At 35.3% G+C, this 22,290-nt stretch overlaps 1 long non-coding RNA gene across 2 annotated transcripts in view; it reads left to right on the top strand.

Annotated features, from left to right (window-relative positions):
- The window catches only part of LOC105475554 (uncharacterized), a 118,812-nt gene that overhangs the window by 22,384 nt on the left and 74,138 nt on the right, over positions 1-22,290 (top strand). The gene's annotated exons all lie outside the window — the stretch shown is intronic.

The following is a 22,290-nucleotide window of genomic DNA, read 5'->3' as shown; positions in this document are numbered from 1 at the left end:
ACATGGTGAAACCCCATCTCTACTAAAAAATACAAAAATTAGCCAGGTGTGTTGGTAAGGGCCTGTTATCCCAGCTACTTGGGAGGCTGAGACAGGAGACTTGCATGAACCTGGGAGGTGGATGTTGCAGTGAGCCAAGATCGCGCCATTGCACTCCAGCATGGGCCACAGAGTGAGACTCCATCTCAAAAAAAAAAAAAAAAAAAAAGTATAATACTATCTGTTCTAACTATATATAATATACAAAATTTTTAATGTAATTATATTAAAATGGGCAGGTAAAAGGACTTAAAAGGAGGTAAGTTTTCCATATTTCACTTGAACTGATGACACAAGTAGACTGATAAGTTATGTACAATATTAGCAATCATTTCAAAAGCTATTCAAAAAGATACACTCAAAAACAGGCTCTGGGAAAACTGGATCTCTATATATAGAAAAATGAAACTAGACCTCTCACCATAAACAAAAATCAACCCCTAATAGATGAAAGACTTAAACATCAGACCAAAAATGATGAAACTACTAGAATAAAACAAAGGGGAAACACTCCAAGACATTGGTCTAGGCAAGAATTTTATGGCTAAAACCTCAAAAGCACAAGTAACAAAAATGGACATATGGGACTATATTACACGAAAAAACTTTCGTACAGCAAAGGAAACAGTCAAGAGTGAAGCAACAATTTGTTGAGTGGGAGAAAATATTTGCAAAATAGTCATTCAAGAAACTAACATCTAGGCTATACAAGGAACTTAAACAACTCAACAATAAAAAAAATCCTATTAAAAAGTGGTCAAAAGATCTGAATAGACCTTTCTCAAAAGATGACTTACAAATGGTTAATAGGTATATAAAAATATTCAATATCACTAATCATCAGAGAAATGCAAATCAAAACCACAATGAGATATCATCATACCCCAGTTAGAATAGCTATTATCAAAAAGACTAACAAATCCAGGCAAGGATGTGGAGAAAAGGAAACTCTTATACACTGTTAGTGGGAATTTAAACTAGCATAGCCATCATAGAAAATAATATGGAGATTTCTCAAGAAATTGAAAATACAACTACCATAAGATTAGCAATCCCACTACTGGGGAAAGAAATCAGTGTATCAAAGGGATACCTGCAATCCCATGGTTATTGCAGCACTATCTACATGGCCAAGATATGAAATTAACCTAAGTATTCATTAATGGATGCATGGACAAAGAAAATGTGGCATATATACAAAACAGAATACTATTCAGCCATAAAAATGAAATCCTATCATTTGCAGCAACATGGAGGGAACTAGGCATCACATATTAGATGAAATAAGCCAAGAACAGATGACAAGTGTTGTATGTTCTCACTGATATGTAGGAACTAAAAAAAATTGATCTCATGGAAGTAGAGAGCAGAATGATAGTTACCCAAGGCTAGGAAGCATGTGTGTGGAGGGAGGAGATGGAGAAGCATGAGTTAATGGGTACAAACAGAGTTAAACAGAAGAAATTATATTGTTTGATAGCACAGTAGGGTGACTACAGTTAACAATATTATATTGTATATTTAAAAATAGGTAGAAGATTTGAAATGTTCCTAATACAAAGAAGTCATAAATGTTCGAAGTAATAAATGTCCTAAATACCCTGATTTGTTACATACCATATGTATCAAAATGTTACATGTACCTAATGAATATGTTCAAATATGTACCAATTTTAAAAAATAACAAAATGAAAGCAATTCAATGAAAAAGAGCAATTTTTAAAAAATGGCACTAGAGTAACTGAACAGAAAAAGAAAAAAATATATCTTGAACTAAGTTTCACACCTTATAAAAAAAATTTAACTCAAAATAAATCATGGATTCAAATGTAAAGTGTAAAGTTATAAAACACTTAGGGGGAAAAATAGGAAATCTTTGGGATGTAGAGTTAGGTTAAAAGTTCTTAGACTTGACACTGAAAACACAACCCATGAAAGGAAAAATAAGTAAGTTATACCTCATCGAAATTAAGCTTTTTTCTTTGTGAAATATCCTGTGAAGACAATAAAAGGCAAGCTATGGACTACAATAAAATATTCACAAACTACATGTCTATCAAAGGACTGGTATCCAGAATATATAAAACACTCTCAAACTAAGTAAAATAAAATAACCTAATTAGAAAGTAGGCAAAAGACAGGAACAAATATTTCATTAAAGAGGATGTCCAGATGATAAATGAGTATATGAAAAGATGTTCATCATCATTACCATTAGGGGAAAGCAAATCAAATCCACAATAGCTATTACTACATACCACCAGAATGACTCAGATAAAAAATAGTGACAATATCAAATGCTGACAAGGCTGTGGAGAAAGTGGAGTACACATACCCTCCTAGTTAAAAATGTAAAATGGGTCAGTCATTCTAGAAGTTTAATAATTTCTTAACAATTAAGAAACTACCATATGATCTAGCAATTCCACCCCTGGGCATTAATCCAGAAAATGAAAACTCATATTCACATAGAAACTGCTACATGAATGTTTATAGCAGTCTTATTCATAAAAGCTTAAACAGGAAACAACCCAGATGTCCCTTAAGGCATGAGTTACACTGTGGTACATCTATACCATGCAAAAAGAGCAATGAAAAGGAATGGACTATTAATATGTATACCCTGTATGAATCTACAGAGAATTATGTATGAATTGTCAGCATCAATATCATGGTTTAAAGTGTTCTGTAGTTTTGCAAGATGTTAAAATTGGGGGACATAGGGTAAAGGGTACATGTGATCTTTCTGTAGTAATTTCTATAACTGTATGTGAATCTACAATTATCCCACAATAAAAAGCTTTAAAAAAAACTTTAGATTGTTGACCAAAAATGAAGATTTCCACAAGAACGTTTGCCTTCTTGCAGCTAAACCACGTGATTCATCATTTTGGCACAACTTTCATGAAAGGATCTGAAAGTACTCCAAATTTCACCAGAGAATGAGTATCTTGAGAGCAATTTTCAGCAAGTAGAACCACTGCTGCTTAAAATTATAGCCTTTTAGAAGAAGGCAATGTAAGAACTATGGTATTTTTTGTCAGTAGTGTCTTATTGTTTTAATGTGTATTTTGATTGCACAAATGATGCCCCTTCATTCTTGAAAAAACAAACTTCATTTATTTTACTGGTAACTTCCCTACCCACCCCCACATCTACTCCTGACCCTCAAAACAACCTTCCCTTCCCCACCATGGATAACTGATATTGGACTTTTGTGGTAATAATTTTCTTGCTTTTCTCTATACTTTTCCCACCTAAATATGAGCTGCTATACACTGTAACTAGGCTTTCCAGGTTTTCAGTGAGATTATTCTTAATCTGAATTATGGAAAGAATCATTTCATTTATGTAAAGATTAAACACCTGGAAAGCTAAGCTACAGTGTTTAGCAGTTCCTGCTTAGATGGGAAAAGTATACAGAAAAACAAGAAAATTATTACAACTTTGTAATCATTATTTTTAAATTATAATAATTTTATATTAAAATCAGTATTTTAAATTCATCCATGTTTCATGTGCCTGTGATTTATTTATCTTTTTAATTTTCATTTTTATTTCAGTAGTTTTTGGGGTACAGGTGGTTTTTGCCTACATGGATAAGTTCTCTAGTTGTAATTTCTGAGCTCGTAGTGCACCCGTCACCCGAGCAGTGTACATTTTACCTGATATTTAGTCTTTTATCCTTCACCTTCTCCCAATCTTCCCCAAGAAGTCCCCAATGTCCATTATATTCTTATGCCTTTGCATTCTTATAGCTTACCTCCCACCTTTATGTGACAATATAAGACATTTGGTTTCCCATTCCTGAGTTACTTCACTTAGAATGATGGTTGTTCATTTTTATTGCTCGATAGTATTTCATTGCATGTCTATTCCTCAATTTATTTCTTTTTATATTATAATTAACATAATTCTATGTTTATAGCATAGAATATGATATTTTGATATATGTATACATTGCAGAATGTCTAAACACCTTACTAATACTTTTTAAATCTTGCTAGTTATTATGGTAAAGAGATCCCCCAAGGGACACCATAATGACAGCAATTGTAAATCCTCGGTTATATCCTGGAGTTTTTAAATGGTGCATCTACTTTCCACTCTTAGAAAGGTAGGTGATCTCCCAGTTACTCTTCTCCAGGGTCTTCTCCAGGGTCTTCTCCCCTCTCGTTATCTTAATTTTCCACTTCCATCTACCTTCCAAAGACCACCAAATTCAATGTGGCATTCCCATTTGGCATCCTTGTTGGCCGAAAGAGGAAACCCTGGGTTATGCATGGAGAAAATAAGTGCAGCCCGGAGACAGTGGCAGATTATTTCTCTGTCATGGCCCTCTTAGATTTTAACATGCCTCCCCCATGACTCCCTGCCAAGACCCTTTTATTTGCAAAGGTAGCAAAGGTGTGTCTATGGTCTCAGCCTCCAGACTTTGGATGACTTCATCAACTTAGAAACACTGGGGATTCTGTAGAAACAGAGCTATAAAAGCCCTCTGAAGTCTAGAAAAAGTTTTGCATAATTCAGGCAAGAGTATTCTTACTGGTTCCTACAGTAACGTTTCAAATGATGACGAGTGTTTCCACTGACCTTTCCTGGGCAACATGCATGCTAATTGTTCCAGTAGGAAATGTCTTTGCATAGCTTGGTACACTTAGGTAAATTACCAATGGTAAGAACAGAAGCAACAGACTTCATCTTGAAAATAATTTTAGTTTTGAAATGAGTAATAGTTCTTTTTCACAAATTAACTTTTATTGGCACTGAACTGGTACCAATACTGTGTTTCATGGGAAACAAAGAACTCTGAGTAAACTTCTGAGTTCCTTATCTATGAGCCACTGACCCACATTTCCTCCTTGAATATACATATCCAAACCTGGCCACTTACCTATGTTTCCTTTCAAAAGAGTGCTGCGGGCCACTGCTTTCTAATAATAAAACTACTATACACTTCTTGTAATAATGTAGCTATATGGAAGTATGTGATATAAAATTAACTCTTTTGGCCAGGCGCGGTGGCTTGTGCCTGTGTTCTCAGCACTTTGGGAGGCCGAGGCGGACGCATCATGAGGTTAGGAGATTGAGACCATCCTGGCTAACACAGTGAAAGCCCGTCTCTACTAAAAATGCAGAAAATTAGCTAGGCGTGGTGGTGGACACCTGTGGTCCCAGCTGCTCGGGAGGCTGAGGTGGGAGAATGGTGTGAACCCAGGAGGCGGAGCTTGCAGTGAGCCTAGATCATGCCACTGCATTCCAGCCTGGGTGACAGAGCTAGACTCAGTCGCAACAACAACAAAAAAATTAACTCTTTTGATTTTAATTCATCTTTCTATGTTTATAGGAAATAGGTATATACACATCTAAAGGTCCTTATATTTCTATTTTAATTTAAAAATCGACTACACATATTGTCCTAAAATTTTTTTCATATGACATATAGTAGACATTTTTCCAAATCAATCTTTTTTTGACCATATATCATAAATCACATATGCCACATATCCTCTGAGTTTCTTATAGTGGACGGGAATCCTCATATTGCCAGAAGCAGATAGAGCAGGTCTCCAGATAGCATGTGAGGACTACCATGTGCCTTTCAGAAATCCACACATTCATGATTAACATTTTCACATATACCTAGTCCTCTGTTTTTGGTGATAAAACCCCCCTCAACTAGAGCTCTTAATTGCTTGAGAGTAAAGGACAAGGGGAAAACACTGGAACTCTAAAAAGGGAAACCAAACTTACAGCTTTTAAATTATAATCAAACTAGTGGCCCCAATGTATTGAGTATTTACTGTATCATAAGCATTGTGGTCAACAATTCACATACGTTCTCACATCAACTCTATGAAATGGCTGCTATTTTCCCATTTACAGGCAGGGGGCTGGGACATTGAGCAGTAACTTGCTCGAGGTTATCTGGCTGGTAACTGGTTACATTTTCAATTTTTTTTTTTTCTGATTAAAAAATATAATAGTACAAAGCAATCTACAACAGAAGATAAATACCAATTCTGCCCACCCAAATGTCAGTTCTATGTCAGGGATATCTTCTTTTAACTATTTCTAGTTTTATATTTTCTGATGGTTACACAGCAATAAGTTAGATTAAACTCTATATTTTGAATTAACATCTTTGGCCATTGTCTACTGACTCATAACTATGAAAGATGGGAATTTAAGTCCTTATGTTACCCCCCAAACTGCCCAACATTCCTCTACATTTCTGACATTTATATTATCTTCATCTTATTGTATACTTTTATGATATGGAACATACATAATCAATGCTTATGACTTATTAAAATGTTTCAAAAAATGTTCAAGTAAAAAGAAAAAAGATAATAACCAGTAGAGTTACTACTCTGAGATGCTTAACTATTAACATCAATTCCCATTGCTAAAGAACCTTAGATATTTAAATTATGGTTAAGAAAAATGTACTGTATACTTCCAAATAGCTAGAAAAGAATAATTGTAATGTTCCCAACATAAAAAGATATTTGAGCTGAGGTGATGGATACCTCAATTACTCTGATTTTATCATTACGTACTGTATGCAAGTATCAAAATAATCACCTTTACCCCTAAAATGTGTAAAACTATTATAGATCAGTAAAGAAACTTCTTTAAAAAAAGTTATCATCTACCAGCAATGACTAAAATGCAAAAAGAAAGAATTTAAAACTTGAAAGTAAAAAAAAAAAATCAGATATAGAAGGTTTTAGATAAATTGGATATCACATATGAAATTCTAGAGTAGATGCTCAGTCGTCTTGAGATTTTTGCTTCCCCATTCCACTTCTCAATTGATCAATGTAAACAGTTTCATGTGTGTGTTTTCACACCTTGGATGGTGGTTTTAACATCAATGATGTATATAAATGTAGACCTATACTTTGGTGGTGAGGGAAATTGTTATTGCTTTTTTTTTTTTTTTTTTTTTTTTTTTTTTTTTTGAGACTGAGTCTCCCTTTGTCACCCAGGCTGTTGTGCAGTGGCGCGATCTTGGCTCACTGCAAGCTCCACCTCCTGGGTTCAGGCCATTCTCCTGCCTCAGCCTCCCAAGTAGCTGGGACTACAGGCGCCTGCTACCACTCCCGGCTAATTTTTTGTATTTTTTAGTAGAGACAGAGTTTCACCATGTTAGCCAAGATGGTCATGATCTCCTGACCTTGTGATCCACCCGCCTCAGCCTCCCAAAGTGCTGGGATTACAGGCATGAGCCACCGTGCCCGGCCTGCTTTTTTTTTTTTTTTCCATGTGATAATCATATACGTTCCAGAGTCTTGCTTTTTGTCACTCAGCCATACATGATGGAAATCTCTTCAAGTCTACTGTTACAGTTCAAGCTGGTTATGTGTTTTTTATTTTAATAAATATTAAGTTCATTTCCAAAAGACTGTAACACTTCCTATTTTCATTAACAATATGAGTACCTTCTTCGCCACTTTCCCCAGTTAATTACAAGCTCCATAAGGACAGAGGTCTTTGTCTCTCGGTCACTGCTGTATCCTCAACACCTAGAATCATGCCTGGCTCATGTAAGGCACTTAATAAATATGTGTTAAATAGAAGAATGCATGAATAAAGAAATCATGCCAGAACTAGGTTCTCACTCTTGTTAATTTTTGCCAATATGATGAACAAGAAGTGATACATCTATATTTAATTTGTATTTTCCTGCTTTTTAGCGAGGTGACACATCTCATGTTTATTAACTTCTAGGTTTTCTCTTCTGATTAACTGCTTTTTCATAGCACTTGTTCACTTCTCCATTGGGTTATCTTTCTCATATTGATTTACAGCGGCTTTTTGTAAATTGTCTACTAACCTCTTTTTCCGTCAGATATATTACAAATATTTTTTCACGATTGGCATTTGACTGTGGTTGTGGTGTTTCTTACCACACAAAAAATATTAAATTTTTCTACAGTCAAGTATTTCCATTTCTTCCTTTTGGGTATATTGGTAGTCAGGCCCAGTGGCATGCACTTGTAGTACCACCCAGCTATTCAAGAGGCTAAGGCAGAACGATTGTTTGAGGCCAGGAGTTTGAGATTATAGTGCACAATCACTGTACCTATGCTAGCCACTGCATTCCAGCCTGGGCAACACAGTGAGATCCCATCTCTTAAAAAATAGTCAAAATACAAACATTTAAAATTTTAAAAACTACCTGGTTCCTATTTTAAGATTATAGTCTCTGAAATTTTTTCAGATTTATATTATTCTGTTTTAGTAAGTTTATTTTTAAAAGTCTTTATTTACACTGTGTGTGTGCATGCACACACACACGTGTTCTTATTCGTAAAAACAGACAGTGGGCCAGATTTGGCTCACGGGCCATAGTGAACCCTTATTAGAACCCATCAGGATAAAGGTGGAAACCCATCTGCCATTGTTTTTTTCATGGGACTCTCCTAAAGCGTAATTCCTTATGTAAGTGCATTGGGCACACTCAGGCCACTCCAAGGAGACAGGAAGTGGGACGCACAGGAGCCTCAAGCACTGGCTTCACCTGCACCAGCCATGTGGCTGAAAGCAATTATTTTCAATCGCTCACGCCTTAGTTTCTCATCTGTGAAATATATAGTTTGAAATAAGTCATCCAACTTAATTTTTTCAAGTAGATAGCCATTGCTATCAATAAAGTTTATTAAACTATCCTTTTCATACTAAATTGAAATACTACCTGTCATATATTAATTTTCTAATTACTGTGAAATGTATTATGATAGCCTCTATTTTGTCTCACTGACCTAAATATATTTCTCTGGCTAATAAGCTATTTCAATTGTGTGGCTTTATTTAATAAATTTCCCCCTCACAGCTTTTATTTTTGATAAGTTGTGACTGTTCATATAGTCTTGTATTAACATTTAAGATAATTTTATCCAATATTCCTCCCAAAACATTGGAATATTAAAATTGAATTATATATCAAAATGAAAGAATTGAATTTTTATCATTTGTTTTCCACTTAATAATGTTAAATTTCTCTTATTTGTCTTTCAATAAGTAATTTCTTCATGTTGACCCTATATATTTTTTGTTGATTCATATCTAAATATTTTATAGCTTTATTGCTATTAATAACAGATTTTCTATCTCTTATATTACTCGAGAAGATGTTTGAACTTGTATATATTTATTTTGTATTCACTCACATTAATACCCTTTGATTTTTATACCTAAAGTTTTGATTTTTATAGTTTTTAAAGTTCTAGAGGTAAGCCCTCTAGAACTTAGGGCTTAAGATTAGGGTTCTAGAAGTAAACCCTCTAGAACTTAGGGCTTAAGATTAGGGTTCTAGAAGTAAACCCTCTAGAAGTTTGTGGGGATACAATTTAGTGATCAGCAAAAGAGGTCACTTCTTTTTTTTTTTTTTTTTTCAAAAGCTATGCCAATGATTTCATTTTCTCATCTTATATTCTGTGTAATCTCTAGTCAAATGTAAATTATAAAGGTGATAGTTTTAAAATATATTTTTGTGGGAAACTTCAGTCTTATTGATTCCTGTTGTCTTCCGTTTCCATAATCATATAATTTTTATTGATAGTCTGATTTTAGATCATATTTGCATGCTAGGATAAAATTCTACTTGGTATTATTACATTATAATTTTCCTATCTGGCTAGATTTAATTTGAATTTTTTTTTTTTTTTTCAAGACAGAGTCTCGCTTTGTAACCCAGGCTGGAGTGCAGTGGTGCAATCTTAGCTCACTGCAACCTCCGCCTCCTGGGTTCAAGCGATTGTCCTGCCTCAGCCTCCCAAGTAGCTGGGATTACAGGTGCACACCACCACACCTGGCTCTTTTGTATTTTTAGTAGAGACAGGTTTTCACCATGTTGGCCAGGCTGGTCTCGAACTCCTCACCTCAAGAGATCCACATGCCTCAGCCTCTCAAAGTGCTGGGATTACAGGCATGAGCCACCACATCCAGCCTGATAATATTTTTATATAGAATTTTTACCCATGAGTCAGATTGGTCTACAGTTCTGTTTTTGTTTTTGCCTTTGTTTTGAGACGGAGTCTCGCTCTATAGCCCAGGCTGGAGTGCAGTGCCTGGGTCACTGCAACCTCCGCATCCCGAGTCCTGGTTCAAGCAGTTCCGCCTCAGCCTCCCAAGTAACTGGGATTACATACACATGCCACCATGCCCAGCTAATTTTTGTATTAGTAAAGACAGGAGTTCACCACATTGGCTAGGCTGGTCTTGAACTTCTGACCTCGTGATCTGCCCACCTCGGCTTCCCAAAGTGCTAGGATTGTAGGCATGAGCCACCATGACCGGCCTACATTTTCCTTTTTTACACTGATTTCATCAACTTTTGCTATTTAACTTAAATGCTAGTTTCATGAAATTGTTGAAATATTCATGCTTTGTCTGAAATTGTTTAACATTGTAATTGGGTATTTGTGAGGCTATTTGCTTCTGGTATCTTTCGTAATGAAAAATCTTGACTCTCAATTTTTTTAATTGAATTGATCCATTGAAATTTTTAACTTATTCTTAGAATAGTATGCTATTTTTTATCTTTTAACAAATTATCCTTTCCTGTAGGTTTTCAAATTTTTTGCCATAGAGTAGTTGCATATGGTACAGTGTTAGAATTATTTTAATCTCATTCACTTTCATGCTTATTTTCCTTATTTTGTCACTCATAATCTTGTATGATTTTGTTATTGCTGTGTTAATTTTTTCCCTATCAGGTTCTTGAAGGTATTATGTATTTTTTGTTGTTTTTTCATTTTCTAAAGATGGATACAAAATTCCTTTATTTTAGCATTGTATCTTTAATACTAAGTACTTTTAAACCTATAAATTTTTCTCTAAACTGCTTCAACTGAGTCCCATTGGTTTAATACGAAGTGTTCTGTTCTATTGCTTTGTAACTATCTTGTCATGTCAGTTTTAATGTTCTCTTTGATTCAGGGATTATTTAGACTCTTTAAATTTTAATCAATTAAGTTTTTATAATTCATCTTTTAATTTCTAATGTCATCAGATAAAGATCAGCGTTAGCCATAAGATTAGATAGCCTAAAGAATTCTCAACTTTATTTTTTAAAATGGTAAGGTTTTCTTTGTGGTAAAATGCAAATTTATAAAGAAAAATATTTAGATATGTTATATCTATGGCACGAAAAGTTCTATACCTAGCTATTGAATAAAACTGTAGATTCTTCTATATTCCTTTTATTATTGTATAGTAGATCTTATTCTGAAAAAAACATTAAAATATTGTACTTTCATCAACATATTCTTGCATATCTAATAGTAGTTTCTTTATACAATTAGCTGCATTGTCATTGTATGCATATAATTCATCATTGTTAAATCATCTTCGTAAACTGTACTTATGATGCAACTACTTTTTAAATTCATTTTTATTGGCAAAAATTGTATATCAATGTTAGTCAAGCTAATTATGCATTACTTACATTTTGTGATGAGAACACTTAAATCTACTCTTAGCAATTTTCAAGTATATAATACATTATTGTTAACTGTATTCACCATGATAGTTCTCCATGATAGATCTGTTGAACTTATTCCTTTTATCTAAACTGAAGCTTTGTATCCTTTTATCAACATTTCCCTAATGCCCTCACATCCCCACCCAAGCCCCTGGTAAGCAATATTCTACTCTCTACTTCTATGAGTTCAGCTTTTTTAGACTCCACATCTAAGTGAGATGATGCAGCAGTATTCAACCTTCTGTATCTGGTTAATATCACTTAACATAATGTCCTCCAGGTTCATCCATGTTGTTGCAAATGGCAGAATTTCCTTTTTCAAGGCTGAATAGTATTCCATTATATATATCTATATCACATATTCTTTATTCATTCATCTATCAATACATACTTTGGTTGATTCCATATCTTAGCTATTGTGAATAATGCCACAATGAATGTGGCATGCAGATATCTCTTCAATAAACTGAATTTGTTTCCTTTGGATATATACTCTTGCTGGATCATATGATTGTTTTATCTTTAACTTTTTGAGGAAACCCCATACTGTTTTCCATAATGGCTGTACTAACTTCTACCAAGAGTGTACAAGGGTTCCTTTTTCTCCACATCCTTGCCAACACTTGCTATCTTTTCTTTTTGATAATAGCTATTCTAACAGATGTGAGGTGATATCTCATTATGGTTATAATTTGCATTTCCCTGATTAGTGATATTGAGCATTTTTATATAAAAAATGTGACCATTTCTATGTTTTATTTGGCTTAAATGTCTATTCAAGTCTTTTGCCCTTTCTTTTAGTTGTGTTCTTACTATTGAATTGTTTTAGTTCCTTGTATATTTTGGATATTAAACCCTTGTCAGATGTATAGTTTGCCAATATTTTCTCCCATTCCATAGATTGTCTCATTATTCTGTTTTCTTCACTGATAGATTGTCTCATTACTCTGTTTTCTTTGCTGTGTAGAAGCTTTTTAATTTGATACAATCCCATTTGTCTATTTTTGCTTTTGTTTGTGATTTGGGTCATATCCAGTCATTTCCCAGACCAATACCAAGAGGTTTTTTTCCATTTTGTTTGTTTTTGTTTTGTTTTTTTTTTTTTAGTAGTGTACAGTTCAGGCCTTACATTTAAGTCTTTAATCCATTTTCAGTTGAATTTTACATATTATGTGAGATAAGTGTCTAATTTCATTCTTCTGCATGTGGATATGCAATTTTTCAACACCATTTATTGAAGAGGCTGTCCTCTTTACTGTGCATTCTTGATACCTTTGTCAAAGATCTGTTAACTATAAATGCATGAGGTTTATTTCTGTGCTCTACATGGTCTATTTGTCTGTTTTTATGTTAGGATCATGCTGTCTTTGTAGTAGATTTTGAGATCAGTAGTATGAAGCCTCTAGTTTTGCTCTTTTTGCTCAGGGTTGCTTTGGCTACTTGGGGTCTTTCAGAGTTTATTTCTGTGAAAAAATTTGATAGCGATTGTATTAAATCTATAGATTACTTTGGGTCATATGGACATTTTAACAATATTCTTCCAATCCATGAACACTGGATATTTTTCCATTTATCTGTGTTTTCAATTTCTGCCATCAGTGTTTTATAGTTTTTAGTATACAGATCTTTCCCTTCTTTGGTTAAAGTTATTCCTAAGTATTTTATTTTATTTTTGTAGCTATTGTAAACTGGATTGTTCTCTTCATTTCTTTTTCAGATTGTTCATTGTTACTATACAGAAACACTACTTATTTCTGTACATTGATTTTTGTATCCTGCAATTTTACTGAATTTGTTTAGCAGTTCTAATGGGTTTTTTTGGTGGAATCTTTATGGTTTTCTAAATACAATTATGTGTCACTTAAAGGTAGATTGCATTTTGAGAAATGCACTGGTAAGTGAATTTTGTCATTGTGTAAACATCATAGCGTATACTTATACAAAACTAGTTTGCAGAGTAAAAATAAGGTATTTCATTATGGCCTTATGGGGCCACCATTGTATATGCAACCTGTCATTGACAAACATAATTATGTGGTGCATGACTATATAAGATCATGTCATTTGAAAACAGGAACAATTTAGATTCTTCCTTTCTGGTTTGTATGCCTTTTATTTCTTTCTCCTTTGTAACTGCTGTGGCCAGGACTTCCAGTACTATGTTGAATAGAAGTGGTGATGCTATTTTTTCTGATATTAATACAGCCATTCATGGGAAGCCCATTGTTAAGTTTGTGGCTCCCAAAGTGTCATTATGTAGAAAACTACCATATGGCAGTATTAACACATAAACTATAAAACTTTCTATTTCCTAGATTATTCATTTAATTTCTCTAGAGTAAGCCTCTCAGATTTTTGGCCTGGGAATATATTCTCTCTGGTCTGTACTTAGGGAGGTTAAGGATAGGATTATATAGGAAGATATCTTTACTGGTAAATTTTTCTATGTCAACCTCACTTTTTATTCCCAGCCTTGGTAACAACTGCTGAGTCTAAATCAGAATTAATCTGAGGTTCTCAAATGCAGAGAAGAAGAAGGGATATGAATCTGAGAGCATTTATTTGCTTAGGAAACTTCAAGATCTGTTAGTACAAATACTTGTTAATATTCCTCAGGGCACAGGATTGGCAGAAGATGGAAGTTTGGCTGAAGAGCCAGGAAAATGTATTTTCTCTCCATTGGTCTATCATAAGAAGCCTTCTGTAGAGATTACTAGTTACCCTAACTTTTTCTTTCTCTTTCCTGACAACATGGTTGTTCCCAGTGCAATATCAGGACAATTAACAATGAGGCATTTTGGTTTCTATCAGATTGTAACCACGGAACGATAGATTCTTCTCATGTTTCCATTATTGACTATGGGTCTATAATTGGAAATAGTACCCAGTGGTAAAAGATATGAGTTTAGACATAGACTTCATTGACTCAAATCCTGGTTCCATCATTTAGGAATTGTTGTACCCTCGGCCAAGTGTCTTCATTTCTATAAACTTCAGTCTTCAATTGAAGAGGTTGGCTGTAATTATGCCTCTCTGACGGTTAACCTAAGGAGTAAATGATACAATGTGTTTGTGTTTAATACACCACCTGCCACCTAGAAACCTCTTAATAAGTAGTAGTTGTTGTTGCTACTATTAATATTGCTATGTAACATCATGCTTCAGTTTTCTCAACTTAAGATGCAGTGGGTGGCAGTTAATTTAATTGTTATCTCCTTAGAAATGTGCACATACAGATTTTCTGACAGCCTCTCTGGCTTAGATGTATTTAAATTGATTTTAAATGTTGGGACATATAGTTCTTGTTGTCTGACGTGGTATTAGTTTCATCCCATTAGCAGCTCCCTGTGGTGCTCAATGCTTAGCACTTACTAATTACTATAGCCCACTTAGTACTTAGAACGCCACTCTTGTAGCTTCATTTTCTCAGCAGCAATAGTCTGTTACACCTTTGACTAAAGGACTTGCGTTACATTCCTGGCCTTGAGGCACCAGAAAAGAGAGTGCTTCAATGTTGAGGGGGTCCATCTTTTTTTTTTTTTTTTTAATCTAAAACAAAATGAGAATTACAAAGGCACTCTGAACTTATACAGATCCCAAACAACACATTGGAATTTTGTTGGCCTTTACTAAGGAAGTGGAAACCCAGATTTATTTATTGACAAGAGATGACAATAAAACACTTTAGAACTAACAGTGAGCACTTGGCTGAAGTCCATGAAGGGAGAAAGAAATGAGATTCAAATAAGCCTAAGAAAAGTTAAAGCAAAAATTTTAAGGACGAAACTGTGCAATATACTAATGCCGTTTATATTAATATGTCAAATAGGCATTTTTTCTTTTAAAAATGCTCATAATGATGTGACTAATATACATTTTTAGACTAAAAAATATGTTTAACCACAATTTAATGAATTAGGCAATAGTCATCAGTCTTGTCTATACTTTATAGAGTCCAAGGCAAATGCATCAGTCACAAAGTAAAACCAGCCATTTTGCAGAAAAGGACAGGTTTTGGAGTTAGGGCTGGCTCTGAAATCTGACTTCAGACATGTTTGTTCCACCTTTGAGCTCCAGTTTTCTCAATCATAAAATGCCAGAACAGCTAGCTTAAAATATTGCTGCGGTGACTGGAGATAAGTCTCATGGCTTAGAATATATCAGATAATTAAATGACAGCTATTGGGACCAAAGGATCTTGTGTTAGTACTGATGTGAAACATATACAGGTATTTAAATTTGTGTTAAGATTTGTGTATCATCACCATGGAATACTATCTTGCCATATAAAGAAACGAGATCATGTTCTTTGCAGGGACATGGATGGAGCTGAAAGCCATTATTATCAGCAAACTAATACAGGAATGGAAAACCAGACACTGCAGGCTCTCACTCACTTATAAGTGGGAGCTGAACAATGAGAACACATAGGGATAGATAACACCCACTGGGGCCTGTCAGAAGGGAAGCAGGAGGGAAAGCATTGGGAAGAATAGCTCATGGATGCTGGGCTTAATACCTAGGTAATGGGTTAATCTGTACAGCAAATCACCATGGTACATGTTTACCTAAGTAACAAACCTGCACATCCTGTACATGTACCCCAGAACTTAAAGTTGAAAAGAAATGATTTATTTGTGTATTGGAAAGAATTTAACCTTGCCTAAAGGGAGGTCTGGCCTATGCCCTCAGCTCCTGGGAGGTAATCTTCAAGCTCTTAGAATGTCCTGCCTCATAAAGATGTCTTCTTCTTTTTCTTTTTTAACCTGGGGTCCTTGGATCACACCAGATAATCTAACAGTGTGACTGGAGGGCAGTAGTCCTGAGTTGAGTGAGACAGAGGTCAGCCATGTGGATGGTCAACCATGTCCACATGACTGAGCCCCATATAAATTCTGGGCTCTAGGCTCAGGTGAGTTTCTCTGGTGGGCCCTATTCCATGTGTACTATCAGACGTAATTGTCAGGAGAAGCAAACAATGGCCAGGACTCCACAGGGAAAGGACAACTGGAAGATCAGTGCTTGAAACTTTCCTGGACTCTGCATTGGACATCTCTTCCCTTGCTTGATTTTGGTCTGTATCCTTTTGCTGTAGCAAACTGTGGCTCTGAGCGTGATAGATTACAGTGAGTTCTACAAGTCCTTCTAATCAGCCATTAAACCTAATGGTAGAATTGGTGAACTCTGAACCTGCAACTGGTGTTAGAAGTGAGAGTGACCTTGGGAACCCAGAAATCTGTGTTTGGTGTCAGAAGTGAGAGTGATTTTGTGGACTGTTCCCTAACTTTCCAATTGGCTTTGAAACTTCTCTGTAAATCTAAAATTATTCCAACTAAAAAGTTTATTTAAAAGCAAAACTAAAAAGAACATGGAGTCTACTCTGGATAGATAAAGAAAAAAGGCTTGGGCTTAATATGGGATATTAGGTAAAGGATTTTCAAAGCTAAGGAATGAAGCACCAAACAGCACCATCAAATTTCCCTGTCAGCAGTAACTTGACTTCACTACAATCACTAGCAATGCTGCTACCAGGGCTACTGCTGCCTCAGAAACATAACTTCACATGTGAACTGTGGAAAATGACTACCACTGCTGCTCCTGTCACCTGTACCAGCAAAAATAAGAGACCCACTTACCAGTAGACCAATCAAATGTACCCTACCTATAAGGGAAGCTTAGAACTAGAGTTCTGACATCTCCCTTGTGGAGGGATGACTTATTTTGTGGGTAGAGTATTTTGTGGAAAAGAGGTATAACCAAATAGATGATAGAACAAATATATCAAAGAAGAATGCAGAGGAATAACTTATTCATATATTATTAGAAAGATATTATTAACTCCACTGAGAGGTAGAGTTGGCAAATAAAATAGCAATAAGAGATATTATTAGTTCACCATCTATTATGTGCCACACACTGTGAATGCACTCCCTCTTAACTTCCAACCTCCCTGTATGGCAGGTATTACTATTCCCACACTATAAATGTCAAAACTGGAGTCAGAGAAGTTAAACATGACCAATATCACACAGCCAGCAGAGCTAACTGATTCCTCCCCTTCCTCATACTGCTGCTTTCAGCATGCCACCAAAACAGATACCTGAAATTAGGTAAACATTTTTACATAAATGTAGAGAAAATATATTTGAAGTTCATTTATATTCAGTTTTTCTGGAAGAATGATTTCGATTCTAAAATCTTAGTCAATGCCATGTGATCCAGGCATTGTTGTAGTAGAAATGTCTAAGCCCAACTAAATGCTAATGAGTAAGAAGTCAAGAAAGGCATCCACTGAGATGGTCACAGTGCAGAACGTTATACAGATGATGTTAGACATGAAGGATCAGGAGGGTCTATCTGGCTTCAGGAACAGTATGGAGGTTCTTCTTTTTCAGGAAGGGAAGTTTGAGTCAGGCCATCATCCTTCTGTTTAGTTCTCATCTGGTGGAGCCTGCTGGGGCCATGGTGATGACACACAGTAAAAATGACCTTGTCTGTTTTTACACTTACAATAAGTTTATCATTAGGAAATTGTTTATCTTTTACCTTGTGAACTGTCGTTAGGTTTTTTGCCAGAAACTTAAAAATATATATTTCTATATTTAGCTGAAATATTACTTGTTGAAGATTATAAAAATTTGCAATAGAAATTTACATATGGGAAAATATGAAGGTGGCAGGATAATTATTTTGACTTGCCACATTAAAAAATTTCTCTTATCTGTGAAGATTTCAATGATACGGACTTACTTTTGCAAGTCTGTGGTATATGGTTCGGTATCTATGAACAATGCTTTCTTTAGTATCTAAAAGAAAGTGTACCCAGAGTGATCTATTTAGTAGGTAAATTATATTAGCTGATTCCTGTGCTTGAAAACCATTTAATGGTTCTCCTTTGCTTTTAGAATAAAATCCAAATTTCATACCACAGTGAAAATTACTTGCTTGCATTTTTAAATTTTATTTTCTGATTATAATCATCTATAATTATGAAGTACACGTGATGTTATGATATATATACACATATATACACATGCACATACAGTATGGAATGGTTGAATCAAGCTAATTAACATATCCATCTTAAATATTTATTGTCTACCATCTAACTGCAACTTTCTCCCCTTTTACAAACATCTCCCCATTTACCCCACCCTTCAGACTCTGGAAACCACCATTCTACCCTCTGCTTCTGAGAATTACATTGTTTTAGATATTTCACATGGAAGCAAGAACATGTGGTTTTTGTTTTTCTCTTCCTGGCTTATTTCAATTAATATAATGTTCTCAAAGTTCATCCACATCATTGAAAATGGTAGAATTTCCTTATTTCTTAAGGCTTGAATAGTATTCCATTGGGTAAATCTATATTTTCTTTATCCATTCATCTGTTGGTGGACACTTAGATTGACTCTATAACTTGGCTATTATAAATAACACTGCAATGAACAGGGGAGTGCAAATACCCTTGACACATAGTAATTTCAAGCTCTTAGAATATTTACCCAGAAGTGGGATTGCTGGATCATACAGTAGTTTTATTTTTGGTGTTTTCAGGAAATTACATATTATTTTCCATAATGGCTGTGCTAATTTATATTCCCATCAACAGTGTGCAAGGGTTTTCTTTTCTCCACATTCTAACCAACATTTGTTATTCATATTTTTCATGGAAAAAAAGACAGCTGCCACACCATTCTGAGACACGTGAAGTAAAATTTCATTGTGGTTTTAATTTGCATTTCCCTAATGATTACTGATGTTGAGCATGTTTTTCATATACTGGTTGGCCATTTGTATGTCTTCATTTGAGAAATGTCTATTCTGGTCCTTTGCCCATTTTTAAATCAGGTTATTTGTTTTTTGCTATTGAGTTTGAGTTCCTTATATTTTTGCATGTTAACCCCTTACTAGCTGTGTTGCTTACAATATTTTCTCCTAATCTGTAGATTATCTCTTCACTCTGTTGACTTATTTGCTGTACAAAAGCTGTTACTTTGATTAAAATCCCAATTGTCTTTCTTCACTTTTGTTGCCTGAGCTTTTGGGGTCAAATCCAAAAAAATACTGCCCACACAAATGTCATATAGTTTTTCTCCTATGTTTTCCTTTAATATTTTTATAGTTGTAGGTCTTACATTTAAGTCCCTAAACCATTTTGAGTTGATTTTATTATGGGGTGAGATATAATCCAATTTTATTCTTCTGCATAGTTTTTGTGATTGTCTAGTTTTTTTGGCACTCTACTGAAGAGACTCTTTTTTCCCCATTGTGTGTTCTTGGCACCTTTGTCAAAAATCAATTGAGGCCCAGTGTGGCGGCTCACGCCTGTAATCCCAGCACTTTGGGTGGCCAAGGTGGCAGATTACAAGGTCAGGAGATAGAGACCATCCTGGCTAACACGGTGAAACCCCATCTCTACTAAAAATACAAAAAATTAGCCAGGGCTGGTGGCGGGCACCTGTAGTCTCAGCTACTCAGGAGGCTGAGACAGGAGAATGGTGTGAACCCGGGAGGCGGAACTTGCAGTCAGCAGAGATCGTGCCACTGCACTCCAGCCTGGGCAAGAGTGCGAGACTCCATCTCAAAAAAAAAAAAAAAAAAAAAAAATCAATTGAGTATAAATGCATAGGTTCATCTCTGGGAGCTCTGTTCTGGTCCATTGGTTGCTGGTTTTGTTTTTATGCCAGCACCATGCTGTTTTAATTACTATAGCTTTGTAATATAGTTTGAAGTCAGGTAGTGTAATGTCTCTGGCCTTTTTGTTCATGATTGCCTTGGATATTCAGGATTTTGTGGTTCCATATGAATTTTAGGGCTTGTTTTTCTATTTCTGTGAAAAACGACATGAGAATTTTGAGATTGTATTGCATTTATAGAAAATTTGGGGTAGTATGGATATTTTAACAATATTCTTTCAATCTATAAACATACAATATCTTTCCATTTATTTGTATCTTCAGTTTCTTGTATGAAGTTTATAGCGCTCAGTGTACACATGTTTTATTTTGTAGCTATTATAAATGGGATTGTTTGGCCAGATGCAGTGGCTCATGCCTGTAATCCCAGTACTTGGGAAGGTTGAAGCAGGTGGATCACTTGAGCTCAGGAGTTCCGGATCAACCTGGCCAACATGGCAAAACTTCATCTCTACTAAAAATACAAAAATTATCCGGGCATGATGGTGCATGCCTGTAGTCCCAGCTACTCGGGAGGTTGAGGAAGGAGAATCACTTGAACTGGGGAGGTAGAGGTTGCAGTGAGGTGAGACAGCACCACTGTACCCCTGCCTGGGTGACACAGTGAGATTCTGTCTCAAAAAAAAAAAAAAAAAAGTAGAGGGGGATTGTTCTCTTGATTTCTTTTTTGGACAGTTTGTTAGTTCATAAGATCTTTGTATGTCGATTTTTTTTTTCTTTTTTTTTTTTCTGTCACACAAGCTGGAGTGCAGTGGCACAATCTCGGCTCACTGCAAGCTCTGCCTCCCAGGTTAAGGCCATTCTCCTGCCTCAGCCTCTCGAGTAGCTGGGACTACAGGCACCCGCCACCATGCTCTGCTAATTTTTTTTGCATTTTTAATAGAGACGGGGTTTCACCGTGTTAACCAGGATGGTCTCAACCTCCTGACCTCGTGATCCACCCGCCTTGGCCCCCCAGAGTGCTGGGATTACAGATGTGAGCCACTGTGCCCGGCCCATATGTTGATTTTTATATCCTGAAACATTATTGTTTTTTGTTATTAGTTCTATAATAGTGTTTTGGTAGAGTTCTTAGGATTATCTATGTATGAGATCATGTCTTCAACAATTTTGCTACTTCCTTTCCTATTTGTATGCCTTTTACTTATTTCTCTTGCCTAATTGCTCTGGCAAAAACCTCTATTACTATATTATATAGAGAAGTGATGCGAGTGAGCGTCTTTGTCTTTCTCCTGATCTTAGAGGGAAAGCTATCACCTACTTCCTTCCTTATGTGGATGCCTTTTATGTCTTTATCTTGTGTGATTGCTCTGGCAACACTATGTTTAATAGAAGTGGTAATAGTAGGCATCCTTGTCTTATTCCAAAACTTAGAGAAAAGGTCTTTAATTGTTACTGTTGAACATAAAGTTAGTTGTGGGCTTGTCATATATGGCCTTTATTGTTTTGAGGTATATTTCTATACCTGATGTGTTGGGAGTTTTTATCATGCAAGATGTTGAGTTTTGTCAATTTTTTTTCTGCCTTTAATGAGACGACCATATCGTTTTTGTCCGTCATTCTGTTAACATGATGTGTCACACTTATAGACTTGTGTATGTTGAACCATATTTTAATGTGGTGTTATATTTGGTTTGCTAGTATTTTCTTGAAGATTTTTGTGTCTATGTTCTTTAAGGTTACTGCACTGTAATTTTCTTTTTTTATAATGTTTTTGCTGGCTTCAAATTCAAGGTGTAATGCTAGCCTCACACAAAATGCTTGGAAGTGTTTCTTCCTCTTCAATTACCTGGGAGAGTTTGAGAAGGATTGGTATTAGTTCTTCTTTAAAGGTTTGGTAGGATTCAGCAATGAAGCCATCAGGTTCTGGGTTTCTCTATGATGAGAGATTTTTGGTAGTGATTCAATTTCCTTACTTGTCATTGGTCTTTGAAGATTTTTTATTTCTTATTTCTTATTGATTCAGTATTGGTAGGTTATGTGTGTCTAGGAATTTATTCATTTTTTTCTAGGATGTCCAATTTGTTCATATGACTGTTCATAGTAATATCTTATAAT

The sequence above is a fragment of the Macaca nemestrina genome, chromosome 4 (genome assembly GCF_043159975.1).
Source record: "Macaca nemestrina isolate mMacNem1 chromosome 4, mMacNem.hap1, whole genome shotgun sequence".
NCBI classification, from domain to species: Eukaryota; Metazoa; Chordata; class Mammalia; order Primates; family Cercopithecidae; genus Macaca; species Macaca nemestrina.
Note: the sequence above shows the minus strand (reverse complement) of the source record. Positions and strands in the feature narration are given on the sequence as shown.